This window comes from Gekko japonicus, unplaced genomic scaffold, assembly GCF_001447785.1.
Source record: "Gekko japonicus isolate JY-2015 unplaced genomic scaffold, Gekko_japonicus_V1.1 scaffold479, whole genome shotgun sequence".
Lineage (NCBI taxonomy): Eukaryota > Metazoa > Chordata > Lepidosauria > Squamata > Gekkonidae > Gekko > Gekko japonicus.
Window position 1 is genome coordinate 347303 of NW_015169185.1, and position 12684 is coordinate 359986.

Sequence of the window (12684 nt, forward strand, 5' to 3'; positions counted from 1 at the left end):
GTCGATGTTCAGTCTTTCCATCTCATTTTTAACCACATCAAGCTTACCTTGATTCATAGATCTTACATTCCAGGTTCCTATGCAGTATTGTTCTTTGCAGCATTGGACTTTCCTTTCACCATCAGACACATCCACAGCTGAGCGTCCCTTTGGCATTGGCCCAGCCGCTTCACTCTTTCTGCGGTTACTTGTACTTGCCCTCTGCTCTTCCCCAGTAGCATATTGGACACCTTCAAACCTGAGGGGCTTATCTTCCGGCGTCTTATCTTTTAGCCTTTTGTTACTATCCATGGGGTTTTCTTGGGAAAGATACTGGACTGGGTTGCCATTTCCTCTTCCATTGGATCACCTTTTGTCTGAGTACTGACACCATTTTTTAAAACAACAACACCACGAAAAAAAAAAACCCAAAAACTGAGTTCAGGTCTGTTAAACAGGAAAAAAAATTTTTATTTATCTAGAAGTAAATAAGATTAAACATTTTCTATAATTTGGAGGCTAGCTTTTCCTTGTTGTGTCAAGTTTACCATGCACAATTTCTATACAGTGGGAAGAAAAACATTCCAACTAATTGTTCTTGCATTACATAGTTATCAGACAACCTATTACTGGGTGACTTCCGAGACCACCAAGAAGGTTCATATTACTAGAGGTATGTTAAATATGGCTTTCCCCCTCTTAAAGCAAAAATAGTAAAAGTCTATAAAACAAATAAACAAATGCATAAGATTAGGAGGACAGAAATTTAACATGCAGCAGTTATGGAATGGAAAACCATTTTGCTTGAATGATCTATGTCTTTGCCCCCAAGGTAATAAAAGAAATTCTGAAAGCATAGTTTATTGATAGCTAGTAGCCTGAGTTCACTGTAAAAAAAACATCTGAAAGTTTGTGGAATATTTCCTCAGCTATGCTGGCTACAAAATTTTATAATAGGGGCGTAGCAACACTGCAAAACATGGCACTCGCCTAAACTGCTGTCTCCTGCCCTGAAACTCTCCCTCACTCACTACACGATTTAGCAGCCTATGAAAAAGTGACCCAGCTGATGGGAAAATCGGGTGGAACAAAGGCACAATCCCCTAAGGGTAAGAACAGAATGATTCAACACTATTTTCCAGCAGAAAATAATAAAATACAAAGATACTTAGAGGCTTTACCAAAAAACAAAATGGCAACCAGAGCTCTTCCTGCGCCTAACGAGGCTCCTTTGGACAATCCGATGCAAGCAAACTTACAGGCATCACTACAAGCATCCTTCCAATCAATGGGAAAAACTATTTTAAACTAATTAACCAAAAAAATGGCTGGAATGCTTAGCCCTTTGAATGACAAGCTAAGAGAAATAGCCGAGACACTGACAAAGACAGCAAAAAAACCTGAAATGGCATTCACACTCGCACAAACGGTTCAAGATGAAACTCGTACACTTCAAGGAGCGACCCAGGCACTGAAAGATCGTGTCTCTTACCTTGAAATGTCCCATCACCAAAATAACCTTAAATTTCGCGGTCTTCCTAAAGGAATTGAAGAAAATGCTGACCTCACATTCTTCATGGGAAATCTAATAGCTGCAGAGCTCGGAGCTGAACAAGGTGTTTTCCCTGTAATTTTCAAAGTGTTCAGATGGGGCCCTCCAAATGTCTAATAGAAAATTCCCCAGAGACATTGTAATAACCTTGGCAGACCTCCGTGTACAAAAGTCAACCTTACACCTTGTTAAACAAAAGGGTCACCTTACATATCGGGAAATCAATGTTACAGTCTTGCCATATATACCTCCAGAAGCTCTGCAACTCTGAAAAACCAGTCACCTCAAGACTACAAGATGCTGGATTCAAATACAAGTGGAATGTACAAGGAAAGCTCCTAGTGATACATCACGGACACCAGTTTATAGCTCAAGATGAAGATAGTGGACATTCCCTGCTGCAAGCACTACACCTGGATGATCCCATGGACCTGGATCTGAAATCATACAAAAGAAAATGCTCACCGGCTGAATCTCCTGAAAAACGGACAAAGATCCCAGCGCGTCAAAGCCTTGATTTTTCAACAGCAAGATAAAATCTCTAATCTCATATTAAGATTGTTTTACAGTTCTAGTGGTGTCTTAATTATATTGTTACATCTCATTGCTTTGTATTTACACCTAATAATAGTGATGTGTGGCTGCTTCTCCTAAACTATGATTTCTATCCATTAAGGGGGAGGGTGGAGGGGGGATGATAAGGTGTTTAGCTTCTTAATTAATTGAGTGTTTGATTGACTGATTGTAATTAATTGTATTATTAACCATATTATTGTTATATTCATTTTAAGTCAATTTAATTAATTTATTTATAACCCTTCACCTTTACAGAGATAACACTACTTACTAATAGTCTGACACTTTAGTGAACTGCTCCTTATAGTTTAATTTTACTATTTAATAAAATTTGTTTCTCCTTCCCTTCAAAGAGGTAAAGCAGCATAACAAAATCTCTGAAGATCATTCACTAAAATAATTTTGCCTTTTTAAGAATATTGGTTAAATAAATTTCATAAGTACTTAATTAACTGGGATATCTTTATAAAGTAAATACAACAACTGAAATATTCTCAATTACTAATTAGACTATTGATTCAGTAATACAGAACTCTCTAGGTTAAACTATCAAACAGATTTGAATATACAGTTAAGTACAGTTTTACCAGGTCAACACTTAGGTCTTTAGGATAACAGTAGATCTTTAGGATAATTTAAGTCTTTTAGGATAAATGAGGTCTTTAGGATAAAATTAAGACTTTAGGATAAATTAGGTCTTTAGGATAAAGTTCAGTCTTTAGGATACATTAGGTCTTTAAGATAAAGTTAAGTCTTTAGGAAAGTTGAATCTCAGTACTATAGTAATCTTAAAGCTACTGTTTATTTTGCTCAAACTTTGGACAGACATCTGGTTTAATCTTATTAAATATATTTGTTCTCCATAGTATAGTAAACAAATATTTTATTTTTCAATACCATGCCGCCTATAAAAGTAATGTAATTCAATGTACGTGGTCTGAATAACAAAACCAAACATAAGAGAATCATAACACAAATTCAAAAAACCAAACCAGACATACTTTTTATTCAAGAGACACACATAAAATCACCAGATCTTCCACTTTTAAAATCCTCTTGGTACAATAAACAGTATCATGCACCTGATAATTCAAAATCTTGTGGGGTGGCAATTCTTTTGACGAAACCTCTGAGATTCAAACATAGAGATACTCTGCAAGACCCTCACGGATGGTATATCTACATAAAAGGAAAACTAGACGGATACCCAATCACCTTAGGGTCGATATCTCAAATTCAAATCCTGAAACACTCTTTATAGGATTTACAATCCTTTAAATCAGGCGAAATCATCCTAGGTGGTGACTTAAATTATATACTCAATAAGCATATGGACAAATCACATCCCAAATAAACCAACTGGAACTCTTCTACACCTGAAACGCAATTACATCATCTACTCAAACGCTATGGTCTTGATGATGTCTGGAGATCTCTTAACCAAAATACCCGTGATTACACATATTACTCCCCCAGATTCGAATCGTATTCCAGAATTGATGATATCTTAGTATCCCAAGCCTTACTGTCCCAAGTGACTGAAACCTTTGTTGGGATTAAAATCTGGTCTGATCATTCCCCCGTTCATTGCATTTTTAAAGGATCTGAACAAATACCAAAAGACAAAAGGTGGACTTTTAACTCTTCTCTTTTATTGTTGGAAATCCAAAGAGATATGATTCTCCAAGGAATTAAATTTTTTTTCAAAGATAATGAAAATTGTGCAGTTTCCCCAGCAGTCCAATGGGATGCACTAAAAGCAGTAATCAGAGGACAAGTGATATCTCTTGCCACACACCTGAAGTGAGACAAAGAACAAAAAAAGAAAATATTATTAGCAAACATAAAATGTTTAGAGGACTTACATAAACGTTCTGGAAATCCCTGCATTTACAAGAAACTACAAGCAGAGCGGAAAATCTTGGAAGCAACTGAAACTACAGCCATTAAGCTAAACCTACTATACTTAAAACAACGATTTTGGAAGAAATCAGCCAAATCAATGAAGCTTTTAGCTTGGAGAGTACGAGAACAGAAGACATCCAGACATATCTATAACCTGAAGGATTCTGCTGGACAATTACACAGAGACTCAAGAAAAATTCTTCAGATTTTATCAGATTACTATTCAGATCTTTACTCCACTACTAATCCAGATCTGACTGTAATCACGAAATATTTGTCAACAACATATTAAAATCATTAACACTGGATCATAAAACCTTTTTGGATTTCCCTATCACCACAAAAGAAGTCATAGATTCAATAAGTCAACTAAAGTCTTCTACTGCCCCAGGCAAAAATGGATTCACGACAGAGTACTATAAGGCCTTTAAAGCCTTTAAAGCAGAACTGGCAGAACCACTCCGAAACCTATGCAATAATGTTCTGGAATCAGGTCATATGCCTCCCTCTTGGTCTGAAGCCATTTTAACCCTGATCCCCAAACCTAACAAAGAGCACTCTGACCCGGCGTCTTTCCGCCCTATTGGCCTCCTCAATGAAGATGCAAAGATTTTTACCAAAATCCTAGCCAACAGACTGAAAAATTTACTTCCGCGCTACATTAACCAAGACCAATCTGGATTTGTCCACCAAAGAAACATAGCAGATACTATACGCCGGTCCTTAAACTTAACAGATCACAGTGTTGAAATTCCTTTTCTTAAGACTGTTCTGCAACGGATGAACTTTGGAAACAAGTTTCTTATTTTTATTTATTTATTTTATTATATTTATACCCCGCCCTCCCCGTGAACAGGCTCAGGGTGGCTGATGGCCATTCAGGCACTCTACCTTGACCCTACAGCACGGTTACTGGTCAATGGTAAATTCTCTCACAAAATCCATCTACAATGGGGAACCAGACAAGGGTGCCCTTTATCACCTCTCCTATTTGTTTTGGCCATAGAGCCATTGGCAGAAGCTATCCGGAAAAACACAAATATCAAATGCATCAATGCAGGACCTCAAACACACAAGATTGGACTTTATGCAGATGATCTTACCCTATACTTAACAAACCCAGTTTCATCTCTCCACAATGTGCAAAATATCACCTCCGAATTTAATAGCATCTCTGAACTTAAATTTAGTCAGAAAAAATTGTTTATGATACAAAGTTTAAAAAACCAGTAAACTAAACGTAATTCTAGACAATATTAATACTGCTAGTACTGTTACACTGTTTGTGTATACTTCTTTTTGAGTTCTTTCAGTTACATTATGTTCTGACAGTGGTTATACTTATTTCAAACAATGTACTTAATTAGTTATAATACTACTAGCAGTAAAGCCCGTTGTGGAAATAAATACGAGATCTAGAAAGAGGCTCTGGGGGAGTGCTCTGGCTTTGGGCAAACAGTGTCATTTTGCTGTGGTGACCTCAGCAGGGTATAATGGCAGAGTCCACTGTTTTCTCCAGAGGAACTGATCTCTGCTCCCTGAAGAGCAGTTGTAATTTTGAGTGATCTGTAGCCCTCATCTGGAAATTGGCAACAATTGTTACCCAGGACGAAATGGCTGGTTTGGAGGGTGGAGTCTATGGCATTCTACCTGTCTGATGTCCCACCCCTCCGCAAACCCCACCCTCTCCAGGCTCCACCCCTCAAATCCCCAGGAATTTGCCAGCCTGGAGTTGGCAACCCCATCTCCTTCCCAGCTAACCATCAACCTACCATTATCTGCCCCTTTGACTTCAGCTGACTTCCGCCCTCCCTTCTGCAGAGCAATTGTAATTTTGAGTGGTCTCCAGCCCTCACCTGGAGATTGGCAACAATGGTTCCCCATGAGGGACTGAGTGGTTTGGAGGGTGGAGTCTATGGCATTGTACCTGTCTGAGGTCCCACCCCTCCTCAAACCTCACCCTCTTCAGGCTCCATCCCTCAAATCTCCAGGAATTTCCCATCGGGAGTTGGCAACCCTATCAGGATTGGCCCCAATATGTTTTCTCCCAAAGGGCAAAGTAGGTGACTGGACCAAACTTAGTTGCCTACCAACAGGCACTGAGGGGAAAGTAGGGTTGCCAGCTATAAGGAGGGAAATACCTGGAGTTTTGGGGGGTGGATTCTGTAGAGGGCAGCATGGGGGGGGCGGGGGCGGAAGGACTCAGCAGGTATAATGTCATAGGGTCTACCCTCCAAAGCAGCCATTTTCTCCAGGGGAAACTGATCTCTGTCATCTGGAGATCAATTGTAGCAGTGGGAGATCTCCAGGTCCCACCTGGAGATTGGCAACCCTAGGGGAAAGTCAGCTGCACAGCAGGGGGTTGAAGAGAATGGTTTGATGGGTGCTGGGCCAAGATTGGCAACAATAGTTACCCAGGAGCAAATAGCTGGGTTGGAGGGTGGAGTCTATGGCACTGTAACCTGTCTGATGTCCCCCTCTCCGGCCTCCACTCCTCAAATCTCCAGGATTTTCCATACCTAAAGCTGGCAACTTTATCTCCTCCCCTCTCAGTAGCCTCTTATTTTGCCTTAAATTGGTTTTGATGCCAGCAGAGTGAGAAAATGCCAGAGGCTCTGGGTGGGTGCCTCATCGTAAATGCACCAAACAATTCCTAAAGATTTGCCAAAACACTACTCTGTCGACAAATTGCAGCACTTTGAATTAGCACCAGAGCTTTAAGAGCTCTCCAGCTGTCACCTGGAGACTGGCAACAGCTTGTTTGGAGGGTGGGGAGTATGGCATTGTATCTGTCTGAGGTCCTCCTCTTTCTCTTCCTCCTCCTCCTCCTCAGACCCCACCCTCAGCAGGCTTCATTCCTAAACTATCCTGGAAGTTTCCAACCTGGAGTTGGCAACCCTATGTCCTGGAGTTTGAACCTGGAGTTGGCAACCATCAGCCAACGTTTATCTGCCTGTCTGTCTTTACACCCCCCCCCCTTGAGGTGTGGAATGCAGTGAAGTCCAATCAGCTTCCATATGCAAAAGACCTTGAAACGCTGGGCGGGACTGCACAAAGCAGCCAGTCAACCCAGCCAGCGTCTTCTGACTGACAGTTCAAGCGTCCATACACTAAAGGGGCCAAATTTAGAATGTTCATATAGAATGTTCTTACTCAATTATATATAAGGAGAGATGTTTATGTATTATATAGAAATATAAGTATGTATTGTGTATGCTAATTGATTACGATGAGATTGATCCTTCTATAACCACTTAATGCATTTATAAAATAAAATAAAATTATAATAGAAACCCTCATTAGGAACAACAAGGCATTTACTACAAACTTACAAACAGTGGAATAAACAAGATAGATATCGAATCCAATCATGAATATTTTTCAACTGTCATAATATCTATGTGCTTTCAGTAGAAACCGTTAACCAAGTATACAGAATAGTCCATTCAAGGTATGAACAACTGCTTTATCTAGATGCAGCTGCTAATCAAAGTAGTGTGAACCTTTTTATGATGGTATTTTTTTTTTATTTATTTAACCTTCAACTTTATATCCCGCTCGAATCCTCTTTTTCACAGAGGGTCTCAGAGCGGCTTACAATTGGTGCTAATCACACGAGTTTCCCTAACTAGGGCCACAGAGTTATATGGGGTAGGGGTTACCTATCAGCACCCTTGTGGTGGTGGTTGGGATGTTTCTCAGCTTCGGCACTCGGCGCTTCACTTGGCTTTGGCATTCTGTTCGTTCCGGATAGTTCTTCCTATGGGGTGCATGACTCGCGTCTTCTGCTGGTCCCAGCCACGTCCTTCTGGCTCCGCTGAGCCAGCGTCTGACGTTATCAACGTGCCCCGTCTCAGCAGCCGTCTGGATGTTTTCCTCTCTCCTGGCCACCAGGGGTCGCCATGTCGCCATGTAGCTTGCTGCTGCTGCTGTTTTCGCCGCCGCCATCTCGCCACGCCACCTCCGATCTCCGAGCCGAGCCGAGTTCTCGTTCGCCGCCGTCGCCGCCGACCATCTGACGTCAGGCAGGGTGCCCCCCACCCTACTAAGGGTGGGTACCCATTTATCTACTTGCAACGAATTGCTTTTCGAACCGCTGGGTGGGCAGGAGCTGGGATAAAGGTCGAGAGCTCACTTCGACCGCGGGGGTACTCGAACAGCCATAGTGGCTGCCCGAGTGATGTTACTAAAGCAGGCGTTTTACAGCCTGCGCCACCATTTGGATTTCTGATCATAAACCATTCCCATACAGGGCACTTTGAATTGCTCCAGAAAGTATGTGGACCATTTCTAACAATTTCCTACCTGTCATGTAAGAAATTGTGTGGACTACCATTGTATCATGTAGCAATGTGCTGCATACACATTACTTCTCAGTAGGGTGAAAGATGGTAGATATTTGAGAAGTATCTGTCCACTTTTGGGAATAAACTTAACAAATAGATGTAGTTCTTTGATGGAAGACAATTATATGGAATTAATATTGCAAATTATGAAGGATTTGGAAAGATGGAAGAATCTACAAATATCCCTGATGGGAAGGATCGCTACAATAAAAATGGAATATTTTACCAAGACTGATCTTTTTATTTCGAACAATTCTAATCCTTCAAAACCAAAAATATTTTATAGAGCTTGATAAACTGATGAAACAATTTATATGGCAAAACAAGAGACCAAGAATAAAACTGAAAGCCTTACAAGACGCAAAAGAAAGAGCTGGATTTGCACTACCAGATTGGCTTTTATACTATAGAGCAGCTTCATTGACATGGGGAAAAGAATGGGGAAAATAATTAGTACTAGAGTACTAATGTTAGGACATGACTTGTTACTAGGTTGGCATGCATTTACATGGTATGGAAAAGCTGACACCCATAAATATTTCAAGCAGCATCTTATTAGGAGATCTTTACTGAAGATATGGGAAGAAGTGAAAAGATATTTCTATACTAAGATACCAAAATGGGTCACACCAGTTGAAGCGTTTACAAACCCAAAATTGATGCAAAAGAATGTAAGGCTAAAATACGAGGATTTACTGGACAATAAAGATGAATTAAAGTCAACAGAAGAACTTATAAAACAAAAACCAGATTTAAGATGGTGAGAAAGAGCACAACTAGAGTCAAGGTATGCCAAAAACAAATTAATAGGCTTCTATTCTAAAACAGCAGAAATAGATAAGGTATTATTATATACTGAAGAGAAATTGATTATATGTAATAATACTGGAAAACAAGACACAGGATGAAATAGTTAAAAGATTCTATGATTAAATGGGCACAAAATTTGGGCCATAATATTTATTTAGATCAATGGTCTAAGATAAGGAAAACAAATATAAAAATTACCAAAGCAATTTCTTACAAAGAAAATATTTATAAAATGTTTTATAGATGGTATATTCCACCAGATAAGCTATCTAAATTTTATCCTAATATGAAATGATTACTGGAAGTGCCAAAAAAATGTTGGTTCATTTTTTCTTATGTGGTGGTCATGTGATAAAGCTAAAAAGTATTGGTCTTGGATTCATGAAATGTTACAAAAAATGTTAGGTTGTACTGTACCTTATATACCTGAACTGTTTTTATTGAATATAATGCCAGAAAAGTTTTTTTTTAAAATCTGTTACACCCGCTTCCTAATCTGAGTCGACCCTGGGAAGTTATCGCCATGGATTTTATAACTGACTTACCACCGAGCAAATCAATGACTGTGATTTGGGTGGTAGTGGATCTATTTTCTAAGCAAGCACATTTCATTCCGTTCGCTGCACTACCCACAGCTAAAACACTGGCAAAAGTGTTTCTCCTGCACGTGGTGAGGTAAGGTTAGACATGCTCCCCACCAAGGTGGTCTCCGACCAGGGGACCCAGTTCGTCTCCCGGTTCTGGGGGGAGCTGATGAAACTGATGGGAGTGGAACAAGGCCTTAGCAGCGCTTACTATCTGGAAACCAACGGTCAGACAGAAAGGGTTAATCAGACTTTGGAGCAATATCTGCGTTGTTTTGCCAACTATCAACAGAACAATTGGAATGACTTGTTGCCCCTAGCCAAATTATGTTATAATAATACTTATCACTCTTCCACAGGGATGTCCCCATTTAAGGCGCTGTATGGTTATGACAGCCCACCTGTCCCATTTCTGGAAGGGGATACGGACATGGGGCTAGGGGACCCTGCTCAATGGTGTAAACAATTGCGGGACTCTTGGCCTCTCCTGTGTAAGACTTTGACAGCTGCCAAAGAAGTGTATAAAGCGCAGGCTGAGAAGGGTGGAGGGTTGGGCTCTACAGCCTGGTGACTCTGTGTATGTTTTTACTAAAAATATTAAGATGTTACGGCCAAGTCGGAAGTTGGGTTGGAAATACATTGGGCCGTTTAAGGTTAAAAAGATCATCAATGATGTTGCTGCAGATTTGGACTTGCCAAAAATTTTGAGAAAATTGCATTCTGTATTTCATTTCAGCCTCCTGAAGAGAGATTCGGGTTCCAGCCCCTGGCGTCCATCGAAACCGGTGCCCCCTCCTATCATGATTGAGGGCAAGGAGTATTATGAGATATCTAAGATTCTGGACTCTAAGATCAAACGAGGAAAGTTGATGGTATTTCGTTGAGTGGGTGGATTTTGGACCCCAGCACCTCGAATGGGTGGAAGTAGGGGATATTCGAACCCCTAGAGTGTTGCGACAGTTCCATTGTGACTTCCCGGACAAACCGGGAGACCTCCCGGAATGGTCGGGAGAAGCTGCTTTTAGAGAGAGCAGTATGTCAGCTACGCTGCCATGGGGTTGGGGAGCTCGGTCTGTGTCTGGTTATTTGCTACTGCATTCCTTTCTGTGCTTCTTCTGCTTTGCGCCGAAATGCTTATTTATACAGATGTGCAGGAGGGAGTTGTATTATCTGGGTTTTTCCTAGGTGCTGTGGGAGAGTGTTGGTTCTCAGCTTTAGCTACCTAACGGTCTCCAAGCTTTATCCCGCGCGCGGGAGGGTGCCTAATTCGCCAGTGCTGTGGGGAGTGCATACGAATACCCTATATCCCATGGGGCCGCCGCCATTTTTAATAGTGCTTATGTTACTGCATCTATAGCTCTGCAATAAACGTATTACCGTTCTTGAATGCGTGTACTTCATTGTTGGCTGTGGGTTCTGACAGTAGCAGAGATATAAACGACACAAACACAATTAAATATTTTTTACTTAAAATAAAAACATGCTCAAAACATTAACACTCTTGCAATATTTTGTTTATTTAACAGTCTCTGATAACTGACACCTCTTGGTCTGAATTATTGCATCAAAATGTCTGTGTTGTAGCAATCTTGAGTATGCTGTTCAGGTGTGCATCTGTAAGCTGCTAACCTACTTTTGATTTATTGCCATTCTTTACAGAAATCTCATGGACCTCAGTGCTCTGAATCTAGGACTCAGGGGGAAACATTAAATGGCTGAGCACTGTGAACTTTTGTACATAAATTTCTTCATGTGCTGGCCAAGAACATGTGAAGGCATCATGACACAGACTGAGGGCTATGTGTTTGTCTATAAAACTATAGTCTTCCCAGAAAAATAACCGCAACTTATACGAGGCAGTACAAGAATAGAGAGACAATCGTGTATAGGAGTGGTCAGTATCAGCCTGCTCCCGTCCTGCAGAAATTATTTCTAGCTGAGATCAGATCAACCGTGTCCCAAAGTATGGCATTTTAAGCCACTACCTCCAGAATAAGGAATTTTCTTCCTCAGGAAGCAAGATTGGAACAATCCCTACAGCCCTTCCAAACCAAATTAATGGCTTTTCTTCCAGAAATCATTTGAACTGGACTGGAAAAGTAGATAGCACTTGTTCTTCAGTGTTTTAAATGGTTTTATGATAAAATATTAAACAATTTTTAAATAAAATGAGACTACTTGTTAGCCACCTTAACCACTCATTGGATGGAAAGATGGCTTATAAATATTCTAAACAATTCAATAAATTGTTCAAATCATCCAAAGAGAAAAGGAAACCATCAGTATCAGACCTGATGGGAATTATGAACAGCAAGTTATTAAATCAGTTCTGGACTAAGAAAACTGTATTTTAAAAATGTTCATCAATCACCCTGAGCTGAATAGCCCAGGCAAGCCCAATCTCATCAGATCTCAGAAGCTAAGCAGGGCCGACCCTGGCAAGTACTTGGATGGGAGACCTTCAAAGAATACCAGGGTCAGGAGGCAGACGCAGGCTATCAAGCACTTCTCTGAACATCCTCCATACCTCAGAAGGAGTCACCAGAGGACACTATGACTTCCAGGCAGAGGCGCGCGCACATACACAAATTGCAAAAAATATCAAAAAATGTTCATCAATCCATCCATCAACCAATTTCCCAGCTCCTTATTCTTTACTGTGTTGTTCATGTTATCTTCCCAAGAATATTAATTTACATTACGACTACAAATGTCCAGTCCTACCATGCCTTCCTTTATCTCACACACAGACCATATCAACACAGAAACATTAACAATTTCCACATGCAATTCCACGTTTCCCTTCCACAGTTTTATCCAGTTTTTGCTAAAGTAGTTCAGCATGTGCTAGATTTAGTATCCATGACCTCATATGAACATGATTCACTTAATAAACTTGTTGGATGATATTTGTTCTCAGGTGAATTGAGAT